Source organism: Canis lupus, chromosome 37 (assembly GCF_048164855.1).
Source record: "Canis lupus baileyi chromosome 37, mCanLup2.hap1, whole genome shotgun sequence".
Classification (NCBI taxonomy): Eukaryota; Metazoa; Chordata; class Mammalia; order Carnivora; family Canidae; genus Canis; species Canis lupus.
In genome coordinates, this window is record NC_132874.1 from 4,947,431 (window position 1) to 4,964,253 (window position 16,823).

General features: G+C 36.0%; 1 long non-coding RNA gene across 3 annotated transcripts in view; it reads left to right on the forward strand.

Moving 5' to 3' along the window:
- LOC140626009 (uncharacterized) overlaps positions 1-16,823 on the forward strand; it is a 157,126-nt gene that overhangs the window by 121,027 nt on the left and 19,276 nt on the right. For 2 of the 3 annotated variants that reach the window (XR_012025247.1, XR_012025250.1), the window contains exons 5-6: positions 6,013-6,051; positions 12,584-12,723. This is a non-coding gene — a long non-coding RNA (uncharacterized lncRNA). The remainder of the gene's footprint in view (positions 1-6,012; positions 6,052-12,583; positions 12,724-16,823) is intronic. The other variant, XR_012025249.1, reaches the window with a different exon arrangement.

The window sequence follows — 16,823 nt, forward strand, 5'->3', positions numbered from 1 at the left end:
GTTGAGCCTCTGCCTTTGGCTCAGGTCCTGATCCCGGGGTTCTGGGATCGAGTCCTGCATCGGGCTCCCCATGGGAGCCTGTTTCTCCCTCTGCCTGTGTCTCTTCCTTTCTCTCTGTGTCTCTCATGAATAAATAAATAAATACTTTTTTTTAAAGATATTGAAGTGCAGACTGCTTCTCCTGTGTGTATGCAGGCAGAAAGACCATCCTGGAATATACAAATATTTATTTTCTAAATTGGGAGGAAAACAAATACGTCTTGTATTTTCCCAAATATTTATCATTTCCAGTGCTTGTCATTATTTCTAATGGAGCTTGTCATTACTCCACTGCATCCCAGAGAACTTCCTTTGTCCTGTGTCGCAGATCTATTGGCAACAGGTTTTTAGTTTTATTTTTTATTTTTTTTAAATTTTTATTTATTTATGATAGTCAGAGAGAGAGAGAGAGAGGCAGAGACACAGGCAGAGGGAGAAGCAGGCCCCATGCACCGGGAGCCCGACGTGGGATTCGATCCCGGGTCTCCAGGATCGCGCCCTGGGCCAAAGGCAGGCGCCAAACCACTGCACCACCCAGGGATCCCGGTTTTTAGTTTTAATAAAATGTCTTTATATTATCTTAATGTTTGAGGAATATTTTTGTCTGGGAGTAGAACTCTAGATTGTCTTAGGTTATTCTGTCTTTCAGTTCTTCACAGATTATGTGTTCTGGTGACCTTGCCATCTTTTTATTTTGGATTTCAAGAGTGGGGTTTCATTTTATTTGTTCTGTTTGGGATTTGGTAGTCAGGTCACAAGCATAAATGTGTGTCTCTCCCCAAATTTGGACATTTGGGGTCATGATTACTTTAAATATTTTTCTTCCCCATTCTTTCTCTTCTTTCTTCTTTGGACTCCATTTGCTCAAACATTACATGCTTTGCTATTATTTTACAGGACGTTAAGATTTTTTTCCAAAATTTTCCGACTTCCTTTCTGATATGGAGATCTCCTTTTTTTTTTTTTTTTTTTTTTTCTTGCTTTCCTGAAGGGCCTGGAGCCTTCAGTGCAACGTTGAATAGAAATTCTGAGAGTAGATGCTGTTGGGTTTTCTGGATGATATAGGTGGAGAAGGAGGCCTTTTGTGATTAAGCATGATGTAAGCTGTAGATTTTCCATAGATGTCCTTTATTAGGTTGAGGAAATTCCTGTCTGTTACCGTTTTGCTGAGAGCTCTTTTATTTTATTTTCTAGAATTTGTATTGAATTTTGTCAAATATGTTTTTCAGCATCTATTTCAGTAATCATATGCCTGTTTTTCCTTATTTTGTTAATACGATGTGAATCACACTGATTGGTCTCCTCACGCTAGGTGACTCTTGTATATGTAATATAAACCCCACTTAATCATAGCCTATTAATACTTTTAGGTAGGTTTGGTTTTGATTTGCTGGAATCTGTTCAGAATTTTGACAACTATATTCAGGAGAGATATTAGTCTGTAATTTACTTTTCTTACCATGTCTTTGTGTGTGGGTTTGTTTTGTTTTGTCTTTGAGTAAGGCAATCATCATAGAATGAGTTGGGAAAATAGCTTCTTCAGGTTTTCAGACTTTATGTATAATGGTGAGTTTCCTTCCTTTCACATATGGTTTCTTGGAAAACTGTATGGACTTGATGCTTTCTTCATGGAAAAGATTTTAAATATTAATTAAATTTTTCAAAAAAGATACAGGGCTGTTCAATTGATCAGCTTCTTGATTGAGCTTTGGTGGTTTATTTCTTTAAGGAATTTGTCCATTTCATTCAAGATATCAAATTCCAAGGCATTAAGTTGTTCAAAATATTCTTTTTTTAGCCTTTTAAATCCATGGACTCTGCAGTGTGGCTCCTCTCTCATTCCCATTGTTTATGGTTTGTCTAGTTTCTCTTACCCTAATCTGTCTTCCTGGAGGTTTATTGATTTTTTCAAAAATCAACTTTTAAAATTTTCATTTATTTTCTTGATTTTCTCTTTTTTATTATACTGATATGTGCTCAGTTTTTTATTATTTTTTCTACTTATTTTGCATTTGATTTGCTCTAATTTTTCTAATTTCTTAAGGTGGAAGCTAAAATCATTTGAGACCTTAGATTTCTTCATAGACCTTTCAGCAGAGAAGAGGGAATGAGAGTTAACAGTAACAGTGCATAATTATATGTCAGAAGCTTAGAAGCACCATGAAGAAGAATGTAGTGGTTGGTTAGAATTGACTGGAGTGTGGTCCTTGCAACAGGGTTGCACATTTCAACAGGGTGCTCAGTATAAATACCATCGAAAAGCAATCTTCAGAAAGACTTAAAGGTTGTCAGAGTTGCAGAGTTAGTCCTGACTCCTGGGGAAAGAAATTTCCAGAAAGAAGGAAAAATCAATGCAAAACCTCTAAAATGACAAGAAACAGGAGTTTTGAGTAAGAGCAAGGAAGCCAATGTGGCTGGAGAGTGTGGGAGGAACCAGGGTAGCAGGAGGAAAGGTGGGGCTGTGATGGGGTAGGGTATGTTACAGTGTGTAGACCATGGATCTCCTCCATTAATAGTGTTCTATTTGGTCCCATTTTGGTCCCATTTTTAAATTAGACCCTTGGAGGATATAATCAACCTCTTCAGAGTTGGTCTTGCAGTTTAGAAGACCTAAAAGGGAAAAACAAAACAAAACAAAACAAAACAAATGAATATTCCTTGTGCAAAATTGAAAAACTGAAAGAAAAATGACTAGTCTTTATTTATATTAACCACAATATGTTTATAATTTTACCACTCACCCCGTCTCCCCTCATTTTTACCTTCCCTTCTGATTGAATAATAACCCTCATGTGGCATTGTTAATCTTGGCTTTCTAGGGTAAATAATCGATTTCCTCATTTGAAAGAAAAAAAGAAATTGAATTTGCCCAGATTCTGCTGAAATATACATTTTTTTATGGATGGAATGGCAAAGTTGGTACTTGGATGAATGCATTAATAATTTGTTTTCAAGGATCAAATGAAAATTTTTAAAGGAATAAATCGTGTTATGTGAAAGAACGTAAAGATTTTTGTCTCTGATCCTCTAAAATTGGATGACACATTTAAAATAATTTCATGGTACACCTGAGCATTGTATTTCTAGTATTTTCTCCTTTATATAGACCTTTTTCAAAGTTTTTGATCATTGCTAAATAAGTTGCTAAATAGAATAGGTTTTGTGGTACTTTAATTATGGCCAGAAGACAAAGAATACTGTTTAATTTCTTGCCTCTGAAAATTGCATATCCTTTTTTAAAAATTTAAGTATAATTGCCATGCAATATCCTATTAGTTTCAGGTACACATCATAGTGATTCATTATTTTTATATATTACAAAATGATTTCTCTGACGTCCTTTTTAGTTTATATTCATCTATATGCTCCCTTCTATTCTGGAAGTATCTTTTTTTAAAAGATTTTATTTATTTATTTGAGGGAGAAAGAGAGAGCATGAGCCAGGGTGAGAGGCACAGGGAGAAGCAGGCTCCCCACTGAGCAGGGAGCCAGATGCAGGGCTCAATCCCAGGACCTTGGGATCATGACCTGAGCTGAAGGCAGAAGCTTAACCCACTGAGCCACCCAGGAGCCCTTGGAAGTGTCTTATAATGCCATTTGTAACTATGGAGGAGAAATAACAACAAAAACAAATAAATGAAAAAGCAAGCAAATTTTTTTCTGATTCCTCTAAAGATTCCATGCTTAAGGCAGGGACTTTTGCAGGTTGTCTTCTAAATCAAGAGCTTTAGCAGACATGTAGGAGTGGCATTGCTGTGACACATCATGGAGAGGATTCGGGTGTGCCTGTTATCCTGTTATCTTATCCTATCCTATTGCATTTCCCATAGCACTTGCTTGCCTTCTTTGTACTATGCAAATACAATTCTTCCTCTAAACACAGTTGTTGTTGTTGTTGTTTTTTAATGGATTGGCTTAGCCCAAGAAATGCTGTATCTATAATCAATAATGTTTATCATTAAACCACCCCCACATAGCACAATCCTCTTGTGCAAAATACTAGAAACCATGCCTGTGCCTGAAGGGCTCACGCAGTTAAGCCTGGCACTCTTGACTTCTGCTTGGGTCATGATCTCGAGGTTGTGGGATTGAGCCCGAGATGGGGGTCCTCACACTGGACGTGGAGTCTGCTTGAGATTCTCTCTTTCTCTCTTTCTGCCCCTATACCCCAACTCATGTTCGTGCGTGCTCAGTCTCTCTTTCTAAATAAATAAATAAAATATTAAAAATTACTAGAAACCATGCCCCGGTGAGTGTAGAGGAAAGTGAGCAGGTGAAAATAGCATTCATAAACCTGAATTTGTAACTATAATGATAGTGATGAGGGCAACCGCAGTTTAAAAAGCAGAAGTTGAATTTTGTGGAAAAAAAACCCACAATGTTTTTATAACAATATTAATAATTAACAGTAGCTAAGTCTTACATTAAAGTTTTGAAATTGGGAACCCTGGGTGGCACAGCGTTTAGCGCCTGCCTTTGGCCCAGGGTGCGATCCTGGAGACCCGGGATCGAATCCCACGTCGGGCTCCCGGTGCATGGAGCCTGCTTCTCCCTCTGCCTATGTCTCTGCCTCTCTCTCTCTCTGTGTGTGACTATCATAAATAAAAAATTAAAAAAAAAAAGACTTAAAAAAATAAAGTTTTGAAATTGTGCAAATGTCTCCAGGTTAAACATTCAGTAAACATCAGGAAATTCAAAATCTTTGGATAGTGAATTCTAAACTGTGTTTTCTACTATTGCTACATAGGGTCGGCACATTGGTAGGCAACCAGAGGTTGGTGCTGCTCTGGTTTTCATCTCGTGGATAAGAACTCTGAAATTCAGAGTGAATAAGTGGCGTGCAAATATCACTCAGCCACTGTGCACTCACATCAGGATTAAACCAAGATGCTTTTGCTAAATCCCATGCTCTTTGTCTTGCACTCTTGCATGCTGACATCTTTAAAAATCGGGCACATTTTAGCTCACTTCAAACAGTGAAAATGACCATTGTCTCCTCTTATTTATTTATTTATTTATTTATTTATCTATCTATTTATTTATTTATTGGGTCTGACTTTCCTGACCTAAATATTTACAACTGAGTTCAAATAATGTGGATTTCGGAGCTCCAAGAGACAGGTTGGCTATAAATGTTGGGCATCTTTAAACATCATGATAGGATACTTGGGGACCTATTTGGTATTTTTCTCTTTGCTGCACCCTATCCAGGAGCCAAACTATAGCAAGGGACATGTGGCGCCAGAAATATGAATCTTAGTTAATAGCGTTTCTTCTTTTCTAAATCATGTTACTCTCATGGATGCACAGTGGCAGGAATATTTAGAATTTTATGTTTTTCCTTCTTATGAAACCAAATAATGTCTTTCTTAACTCATTTTCCTGGTGAATATATATGTGGTGCCAGAAATTATATTTAAACTACTTGCTTATTGAAGTAGTTACTGCAATTTTCATGCTTTCAGTGTGAAGGCATCTTAGATGTGGTGCATTTAAGGGCTTAAAAGCAGCAACAAGGCACATTTCCACTTCCGGTTGCTGCCTCAAAATTTGAAATCCTTCTTATGTAGAAGGACAAAGAGGCAGGGTCACCTACCTATGCCTTGTGCTTAAATTGAGGAGGGCTAATTCATGTCTTTGCCTTCTTTTTTCCTTGAAGATAACTGCTATTTTCGCCACAGAGGGGAAAAAGTGTTTTACTGTACATTTCTATAATGCAGCTAAAAGAGTCCAGTAGCTTGTCTGAATTGAAAGGTCTAATTAGATTCTACTTTAATGTAAGATCTTGGCTTCAAGGTACTTAACCACTAAAAGAAAGGGCTTTAAGAGAGGAAGCCATAAAATGTTTAAATAGGAGCATCTTAAGTATATAACTAGGAAATAAAAATACAGTGAAGCATATAAACTGGGGATTTTCTAACTCATTGTGAAAACTTTTTTTTTCCTTTTCTTTCATGCTTGTTTCCGTGCCAGCTGTATCCTGGTCTCATAAAGGAAAGGGTGACAAAGGAGGTGAGCCATGGGAGAAAAGATCCCAGTGAGATCTCCAATTTTAAAATAGAGGCAAGCTTTTCTAATATACTAGTGATACAAAGAGATTCACCACTTCTTCTCCTGTCCCTTCCAAAGGACAGTATCCGCCCCCCAATCCTATGTTACTGTGGATAAAAGATTTTCCTTTTCATTTTCTTTTTCATTTTCTAATTTTTTCCAGATTGGCAAAATAGAGACCCTTAATGAATATGCCATTGTTAAGTGAGACCTAACAAGTTACTACTATTCATTTGTCCACATGCAACTTGGGGACAGATGTTTGTGAAATATATCTGCATAGTGAGAATTACTGACTTGAATTATTCAGCGATTCCGTGATTTAATGTCATGAAATCCTAATTCTTTTAGACCCCTTGTAAATTGGGACTTTGTTGGGGCAGGTGAGACCTTATAACCCCTCTACCCACCTCATCCCCTTGAAGCCACTTAGTTAAAACAGCTGCCTGTTGAAGACAGAGTTAAAAGCACTGAGGGAGGGGAAGACAAAAAAAAAAAAAAAAAAAAAAGATTCTCAGACATGAGCTCTAGAATCTGGGATTCTCTTCTACTCCAGGATTAATTTTGTCATTGAAGAGCCTTCATGAACCTTTCCACTGTGTAATTTTGTAAGCTCACGTGTATTGTTATTTTGCTTCCTTCCATTTAAAAATGCTCCATGCCTTTTATTGCGATTCTCATAGGACTGAAAAAAAAAGTTTTGTGAAAGAACATGGTTTCTGGCTTCCATGCTATCATTGATTAGAGATTAATTTGGTTCTTCCTCTATTTTCAAGTAAGTAGAATCTGAAAGAATCCCTTTAAAGGAATGTGGTGATGAAGAGCTTCTATTTTTTTGGTGACTGTAACTTTTTTCCGCCTTAAAATAATATTTTTGTCTGGGAATTTAAGAAAGGACACTCTACTAGCATACAGGATATATTTATTGAGTGACTGTTACTTAGGGAGCACTAGGGACAGAATAAAATGTAATATTAAAAAATATGAAAAAAAAAGAAAAAAAATATGGATTGCAACATTTAAAAAAAAATACCTGGATGAGTGGAGGCAGTCTAGTGTGGTATGTGGTATGCTATAACCTGTTTTTTGGAAGTTGCAAAAATAGATCAGAGTTCCTGTACACACTGCAAGTTTCCTCCATTGTTAACCTTACTGTGGTACATTTATTGCAACTAATGAACCAATGTTCATATATTATTACAACTCAAGCTCATACTTTATTTCAACATCACTATTTTTTTCTTGAATGTCCTTTGGCTGTCCTAGGATCCTATATGGGATCCCATATTGCATTTATTCAAGATGTTCCTCAGGCTCCTTTAGACTGAAAATTTATGAGACTTACCTCGTTTTTGAAGACTTTGACAGTTTTAAGGATTGCTGGTCAAGTATTTGGTGGAATGTCCCTCATTTTTTTTTTTTTAAGTTTCTCTCGTGGTTACACAAGGTTTGTGGGTCTGGGGAGGAAAGATCACAGTGGAAAACCATTTTTTGTTGAGCAAAGATATGTGGTACCTGTTCAAAACATGATTTACACTTTTATTAATCTTGATTATTTGTCTGAAGTAGTGTTAATCTTTTAACAGTGTTTGTTAGGTTCTACCCCTTCTTCCTCAATGTTCATGTCCTCTTTGGAAAGAAGTTACTATGTGCAGGTCACACTAATGAGGGGAGAATTATGCACCAACAGTTTGAGGCATGAGCAATTACCAAAATTATTTGAAATGTTTCTCTTTGGGAGATTTATTTATACTCCATTTATTTATTCTACCTTGTATTCATATCAGTATGGACATAGGGATATATACTGTATATTTTGGTTTATAATTCAATACTATATTATTTATTTTGTTGCTCAAATGGTTCTAGCTGTAGTCATTAAGAAATCTTTCAGTTGGCTTCTGTGTCCTATGAACATTCTCTCACTGTTTTTGTTTTTGTTTTTTAGTTCATCTTTAAATTCTGGGACTTAGTTCATCTTCTAGATTCTCTGCTCCAACCCTAGAACCATCCACTTCTCCAAAAAGCTCTCATTCCTTTGATTGATTCTCTTATTGTACTGGAAAGTTCTATGGGTTTCAACAAATGCATAATATTGTGTAATAGTATCACATAGAATGGTTATATTCTAAAAATGTTTTGTGTTTTACCTATTCAACCATAATACTCCCCAAAACTTGGCAACCACTAATCTGTTCTCCATTTCTAGGGTTCTGAATTGGAATCCTATGTTATTAAATGGCCTCTTCAGACTGGCTTTACTCACTTAACAACACTCATTTTTATAGCCATTTATGTCTTTACATAGCCTGATGGCTCATTCCTCTTTATTGCTAAGCCATTTTGAATCTCCAGTAGCAATGAATGAGAGCTCCTACTGTTATTCCTTTTCCTCAGCAATTGGTATTATCAGAGTTTTTTTCTCTCTAGCTTTTAGCCATTCTACTAGGTATGTAGTGGTATCTCATTGTTTTATTTTTAAAATTTTTTTTTAATTTTTATTTATTTATGATAGTCACACAGAGAGAGAGAGAGAGAGAGAGAGGCAGAGACACAGGCAGAGGGAGAAGCAGGCTCCATGCACCGGGAGCCCGATGTGGGATTCGATCCCGGGTCTCCAGGATCACGCCCTGGGCCAAAGGCAGGCGCCAAACCGCTGCGCCACCCAGGGATCCCCATCTCATTGTTTTAATTCACATTCCTCTAATGACAAATGATGTTGAGTATCTCATATGTTTAGTTGCCATCTGTATGTCTTCTGTGGTGAGTTTTCTGCTCAGATTATTTGCCCATTTTTCAAATGGATTTTATTTATTGCCAAATTAAGTTCTGTATATATTCCAGATGCAAGTTCTTTATCCAATATGTGATTGACAAATATATCCTCTTGATCTGTACTTGTCCTTTTCTTCTTTTGACAATGACTTCCACAAAACAGAAGGTTTTAATTTTAATGACATCCATCTTACCAATTTTTGTCATGGATCAGGCTTTGATGTTGTATCTAAAAACTCATCACCAAAGTGAAGTTTACACAGAGTTTCTCCTATGTTTTCTTCTAGACTGTTTGTATTTTATACTTTATATTTATAAATTGATACGTTTTTAGTTCATTTTTGTGTAAGTTGTGAGTGAGGCTTGTGTTTATGTTCTTTTTTTTTGCATATGGACATATATGTATATTATTTATATACATATCTCATATTGACACATATATATAGACAAATGTTTTAGTCCCATATGTCAAAAAGATGCCTCTTTTCATTGTATTGTCCTGTGTCTTTGTCAAAAATCACTTGACCACATTTGTGTGGATATATTTCTGGGTTTGGTATTCTGTTCCATTTACCAATGATGTCTTTTCTTTTGCCAACATCACACTTTCTTGATTCTGGTAACCTAACCATAAGTCATGGGTAATGCAAATCTTCCCACTTTATTCTTTTTCAGAAGACAAGGGACCTAGAAAACAACAACAACTATGCCCTTGGAGACTTTTATTGGAAGTGAAAAGACAAAAGTTAAAATAACTATACCTATAAAATTTCTTAACACAAGATAAAATGTAGATCATGAAAACAAAAACATTAAGTATTTGGCAGAGGGAGAGTAAAAATATAGAGCTACATGTTTGAATTTTGTTATCAGGGATTTTTAAAAAACAGGTTTTGGGGGTTTATTACACACACAACCATGCCATGTACAATAGAAGATAGTTTTATTTCTCCTTTTTGCCTTGTCGCACTACCTATGACTTATAAAAGTTGAATAGTACTGCTAAGAGTCCTTGCTTTATCCCTAACATTAGTATGAAAGTGTTCAGTGTTGCATAATTAGGTATTCCGTTAGCTGTAGATTTTTAATTTTTTTGCATTTTTATCAGGTTATAGATATTTCCTTCTATTCCTAGTTTTTTAAAGAGTTTTATTATGAATCAGTAATTTTGTCAAATGATCTTCCTGAATATGTTGATATGATCACTGTTTTTCTTATTTCATCTGTTTGTGTGATAAGTTATGTTGGTCACATTTCGAATGATGAACCAGCCTTGCATTCCAGGAATGAGTTCAACTTGGTTGTGCTGATTTATTCTGCTATGCGAGATTAGATTAGCTCATATTTTGTTAAAGATCTTTGTCTCTATCTTCATCAGAAATTAGTCTGTGCTTTCATTTTCTTGCAATAGCTTTATTTTATTTTGGTGTTAGGGTCATGCAATCCTCATAAAGTGAGAATAGGTGGTCCCTATTCTACTTGGGGGGGGGGAGATTATATAGAATTAGTTTATTTTTAGGCAAATGTTTAAAAAATTCACTGAGGAAACCATGTGAGCTGACTATTTTCTTTCTGTGGAAGATTATTAACTGCTATTTCAACTTCCTCAATAAATATTATAAAACCTTTTGGGTTATCCATTTCTGCCCTACTGGTGTATTTTAATAGTTTGTGTGTCACCAGATAAAAAGCCCATTTTATCTAAGTTATTAATTTTGGATTTACAAAATTGTTCCTATTGTTCCCTTATGGTCCTTTTACTATCCATGGGATCAGTAGTGATTACACTCTCCTTCATTCCTGATATGGTAAAGTGCTCTGTTCTCTTTTTTTTGGTTAGCCTGACCAGAGATTTATCATTTTCAAAGAACTGGCAGTTGGGTTCACTTATTTTTTAAAATTTCTTTTCCATTTCTAAATTGATTGAATTCTGCTTTAAATTTTGTTTTCCAGGCAGCCCTGGTGGCTCAGCTGTTTAGTGCTGCCTTCAGCCCAGGGCCTGATCCTGGAGACCCAGGATCGAGTGCCGCGTCAGGCTCACTGCATGGAGCCTGCTTCTCCCTCTGCCTGTGTCTCTGCCTCTCTCTCTCTCTCTCTCAGGAATAAATAAAATACTTTAAAAATAAATAAATAAATAAATAAATAAATAAATAAATAAATAAATAAAATTAAACAAATAAAAATAAAAAAAATAAATTTTGTTTTCCTCCTTCTAATTTCTTTAGGTTTGATTTGCTCTTCTTCTCCAGTTTACTAAGATGGAAGCTGGGATTATTGATTATAGATATGTCTTCTTTTCTAATATATGTTATTACCAAATATTATTAGTTGGAGCCCCCAAATTTGGAGGGAGTAGCTCCACTTTCATTTAGTTTAAAATATTCTTTACATTCCTTTGATTTTACCCATACCCCCATTAAGTATGCTGTTTAATTTCCAAATACATGGCGATTCTCCAGCTGTTTTCCTGTTCTCGAGTTCTAGTTTCATTCTGTTGTGCTCTAAGAACATATTTTGTGTGATTTATATAATTTTAAATTTATTAAGGTACACATTACAGAACAGAATGTGGTCTGTCCTGGTAAACATTCCATGTGAGCTTGAGAAAAATGTGTATTCTGCTGGTGAATAGAATATTTTATAAATGTCAATTAGATCAAGTTGATTGATAGTGTCATTCAGGTTATCTATAATCTTACTGATTTTCTGCCTGCTTGATCTTTCAATTACTGACAGAAGGATGTGGAAGCCTTCAACTATAGCTGGGTGTCTTTCAGTTCTAATCCACAGTTATTATATTGGATACTTGTCGGTTATTGCAGGATTGGAGGAGGAGGGGACTTTCTATAATTTTCTCATTAAGTCTCAGTCATTAGTGGGCCTGTGTCTCAGAGGTAAAACCTGCCCAGTTTGCTTCTGTTCTTTCTCGAGGAGTACAATTTTTCATTCCCCATTCTTCTTGTCCCTTCTCTGACTGCCACAATTCCAATCTATTTACCTGACATTTTTTGTTTCCCAAGGAAGACAGGAAGGCTGTAATTGGGGCAGGATTCCTTCCTGAACTGGGATTAGGTTTCAAGTTTGCCATCTGGTGAATCCCTCCCCTGTCAGGTCTAGGCTTTTGTCAGGGTACAGAATCTGAGTAGATGATAAGATGACTACTTTTCCTTCCCCCAGCCTGCCAAGAGGGGATCATTCTCTGATCCTCACCAAGAGAACCTGGTGGGACTTCTGAAATGGAAAGTTTGCATGAGTGTGGGGCTTCCCTAAGATGGCTACCCCCAACACTGTCTCATTTTCACACTAGTCTAAACTCAATCTCTATTTATTAAAATAGTCATTCAACTATTACTACAAGGTGTGGATTCCAGTGGCTTCTACTCCAGATGAACAAACTAGTTTCATTTCATTTCAAACTTCCCAGACTAGTTTCAGAATCTGCATCTCTCTGGATGTACCTGTCTCTTTAGATTCCAGAATGCTGGTTTGTCCTGGGACTACAGGTCTCTGATTATTTAAGAAAAGTCATTGATAATCTGTTAGTTCAGACTGTTTTCTTGTTGTATGGTTGGGAGTGGCAATGTACCAGTTCTATATATGCTAGAGTTTAACTGAAAACCCTGGGACATGCTTTTACTTAGTCATGTCTTCCTGGACCTATCAAATAGTCTTTGAGCATCAGTTTCTTCACCATCTCTCTCTCTCTCTTTTTTTAAAGAGTGTATTATGGATTCTAAATTCCTTCAAGCAAACACAGTAGGACTCTGAAGGATTTGTGGACTTTCAAAGTGGAATTGGGCCCCAGGAACACAGGATTTTAAAACCCCAGAGGGGATGCAGAGATTTAACTCAACATTGGTAAGCTACCATCAGTATCAAAATGTCACTTACTCCTGAATATTCTCTTCCTCACACTTCACCTCCTGGAGGCCTGCAATCTACTGATCAAAAACTTAGAATTCATAACAGAAGTTGAGAGCTGATTCCAACAATTAAAATTTACCAATCACCCGTGAATTCATTCTTTCCTCCTTACCTTCTCACTCCCAACCAATATGGCACATCCCATTAATTAGCTAGAAGGTTGTGCTTTCCTCATGATAAAAATGATCAGAGTGACTGAAAACAAAACAAAAAACCCCCAAAAAGCCAAATGAGTTTTAATTTGTTTATTTGTATGGCAGAAGAGTCCAGTTACTTGGCATGAGTACCTCAGATTGTCATTCATCCTCCTATGTTTCTAAGATCAAAGATTACTACCCTTAGGACAATGAGAACAAAACTAAACGGCACTACCATAAACAGAATAGTACATACTAACCTATCTGACTGTTTCATTTAATATTGTATCATTAAACCTTTTGCATGAAAAAAAATTTAAAAAATAACCTTTTGCATGGGGGCTAAGAGAGGTCTGAGTTACCCATGGACAAGTTATAAATGTATTTTTAGTTGGCCATGTCCATCTAATAATGACCTCCTCTACCTCATCATTAGACCCAAATACAATTTGGGATGTCTTATATGCAATCTTTGGGATCAAATTGTTTAAGGCTTCTTAATGGCCTCTTTAAACAGAGATCAAAGGTAACATGTTTTTTGTTCTACTCTAGTCCTTTCTCCCATCTCATATATATTATTCCTCTATTTTGCCTAGCCAAAATCCTTAGAAATACCTTTGACTTTGTATTCTCTACCCTTTATATTTTTCTATCATAAAGCCATGTTATGACTTCTGACCAAACATCTCTGATTCTCTTGATTCTCCATTCAGACTTATTAGCATTCTAGTTTGAAGCAACACTAAACTATAAAGCACGAAATTTAGGATGCAACCTAAAATAGCTTTATTTTAGATTGAAAAAATCTTAACTTAATCAAAGCTAAAATTTGCTCTGTGTTTTTAAAAAATTTTATATCAGTATCTGTATTGCCAGAGCCTTAAAAATATGTTTTGCCTCTCTAAGAATGTAATAAAATGTATTAGGAGATTATAGTTAACAAGTGACAAGACAGCAAGGTAGTTGGGGACTTGGGAAGAAGATGATACCGTCTGTGTAATCACCTGAATACAGAGAAGACATGACAATCTTTCCATTCTTCCTCTTTCTAAATCCTGGGCTGTGAGGAACATTTTGTTGTTGTTGTTGAAAGAAATATTTTATAGGAATATGCAAAGAGGTTTATGAGTCTAAATGAGTTCACAAATTAGTGTTTGTTTCTATGTTTTTGATGTTATTACTCTATATTTCTTCCCAGACTAGTTTCAGAACAATGGCACAGCAGAGCCAAAATGACCTACTTTTTTTTAGGAGAATTCATTAGCACATTACAAAGTCTCCTTTTTAAACTTTCTATGGCATTTTTCCACATTAACCTTATTTGCCATAATGGATTTGTATTTTATTAAATTGTGAAAATGGCACTTTCTATAATAAGGGATTGGTTAATTTGCCATTTTACTGAAATGGCTAATGGGATGATTTTCATATTGAATTAGCATTATTACACCATAGATTTGAAAACGCATAACTGACTCTCCATAATGCTTCTGTGATTGCTTGTTTATTCTTTAAGTGTTCCTATGGCAAAGTGGGCCGTCTGTCTCAAGGTCTGAAGCTTCTGGGTGTCCTGTAAAGATGCTGGTGTCCTTTCTTTATCACATTGCCCTTTGGTTTCAAGAATAAATTCAGACTTTTATCCTGGCTGTTTGGTTTGGATGCTTGGGACATTCTTTGTTAAATCCTATGAGACAGGGCAGCCCCGGTAGCCCAGCGATTTGGCACCACCTTCGACCCCGGGGTGTGATCCTGGAGACCCGGGATTGAGTCCCACGTCAGGCTCCCTGCATGGAGCCTGCTTCTCTCCCTCTCCTCTGCCTGTGTCTCTGCCTCTCTCTTTCTGTCCTGAATAAATAAATTTAAAAAAATCCTATGAAACATTTTGTTGCTCCTACAGTTTGAGTAGATATTTAAAACCAACTGTTTCAACAGTTACTCTAAGAGAGCTTTTTTAAATATTGAGAAGAAAATCATCCAGGGATGCCTGGGTGGTTCAGTGGTGGAGCATCTGCTTTTAGCTCAGGTTGTGATCCTGGGGTCCTGGGATCAAGTCCCGTATTGGGCTCCCTGCATGGAGCCTGCTTCTCCCTCCGCCTGTGTCTCTGCCTCTCTGTGTCTCTCATGAATAAATAAATAAAATCTTTTTAACTTATTTATCTATTCATTATAGACAGAGAGAGAGAGAGAGAGAGAGAGAGAGAGAGAGAGGCAGAAACACAAGCAGAGGGAGAAGCAGGCCCCATGCCAGGAGCCTGACGTGGGACTCGATCCTGGGACTCCAGGATCGTGCCCTGGGCCAAAGGCAGGCACCAAACCGCTGAGCCACCCAGGGATCCCCCAATAAATAAAATCTTAAAAAAAGAAAATAATCCAGAAGCAGGTAAAATTGAAACCCATTAACACTGCTTTATGCTTATTAGTACATATATATACACACAGATATGTACATATATATATACACACACACTGCTATCTATGAGATGCTTACATGAATGATATATCCTTATCCTTAACATATGACACATTCTTGCTTTTTCCAAAAAAGGAGCAAATATATAAAGTAATAGACACTAAGAAAAACTGGCAACATTGAAAAGCAGAATGAGAATTATATATGTGTTTTACCAACTCAGTACACAACTGAGGCCGTTCATGGGGATTTCCCTTACTTAGGATGTTCAGTTATAATAATAATTTATACATGGTGTACCCCTCTCCTTCACTTAGTATGAAATCAGATATTGTCCTATGTGATTGCTTTCTCTAAAATTTCCTTAGTTTCTCAGTTATCAATCATTCCAAGTTAATTCCGATTCAGTAAGGAGACACCAGAAGAAGTGATTACATATCTACAAATGTGGAACAGCACTTGAGAAGTAACATTTGCCTGTGTTCTAATTAAATGCTTGAACGTGGTTTCTTGTACATTAAAAAGAACACATTTGTGTAAGTAAGAGTGGAGGGTAAATGAAAGATTAATAACCCCAGGTCAGAGTTGGGTAATGGCCAAGGCAAATAATTGCTGTGATTGTAGTATTATCTGGATATGGAAAATGGTCTTCAAATTATTGACCTGCGCCTTTAATAGAAAATGATTATAATTATGTTCTTGGTGTTATAAAATCATGAATTTCATACAGATGGCTATTGTTGCTTTCTATCCTAACCGTAAGGATAACATAATTCCTTCATGACTGTGCTATAGGGTGAGTTGAATAAACTATTTTAGTATAATCTCAGGCTGCATAGAACCATGTTTTATGAAGTTGAATCAACTTCAACCAAAACCATGTAATGCTTGCTTATTGTAGTGGATGCTGAGAAATCAAATTTCTGTCAATTTCAAACAGTTTATGCAGAGTGTTGTTGCTTCTACTTAAACTCTGTGTTACCTTAAATGAGGAATTGTTTTATTTTTAATATGAATAAATAAATTTGTATCCATATGTTCATGTGTTATTGGAAGAAAGTATTGACTCAATTAAAACACTTTGTCTCATGATTATTTGCTCGGCTTTTTTTCATAGGATTTTATTGATCAGAATTACTTAAAAAAAAGTATAGTGGAAATTTATGGAGTTTGCAGATTTGAAACTGAAAATGCAGGTAGGAGAATAATAGAATATTCTTTTTAAAAATATGTTATTCCTCATCAATCGAAAATAAGTTATTTGATCTCCTAGTATCTGTTCTGAGTTCCTGAGCACTATCATTCCTGCAGTGAAACCCATATCCCTTTTACTTGGATAAGATGTTTTTATTAAAGACTTTTAAAAAATGTGTCTTATTAGACAGAATGCTACTGAGCTATTCAGATGACTTCAAATGAAATACATCTTTTCTGATTAATTTTTAAATAATATCTCTGAGATAGATTTATGTACAGTTAGTATATGT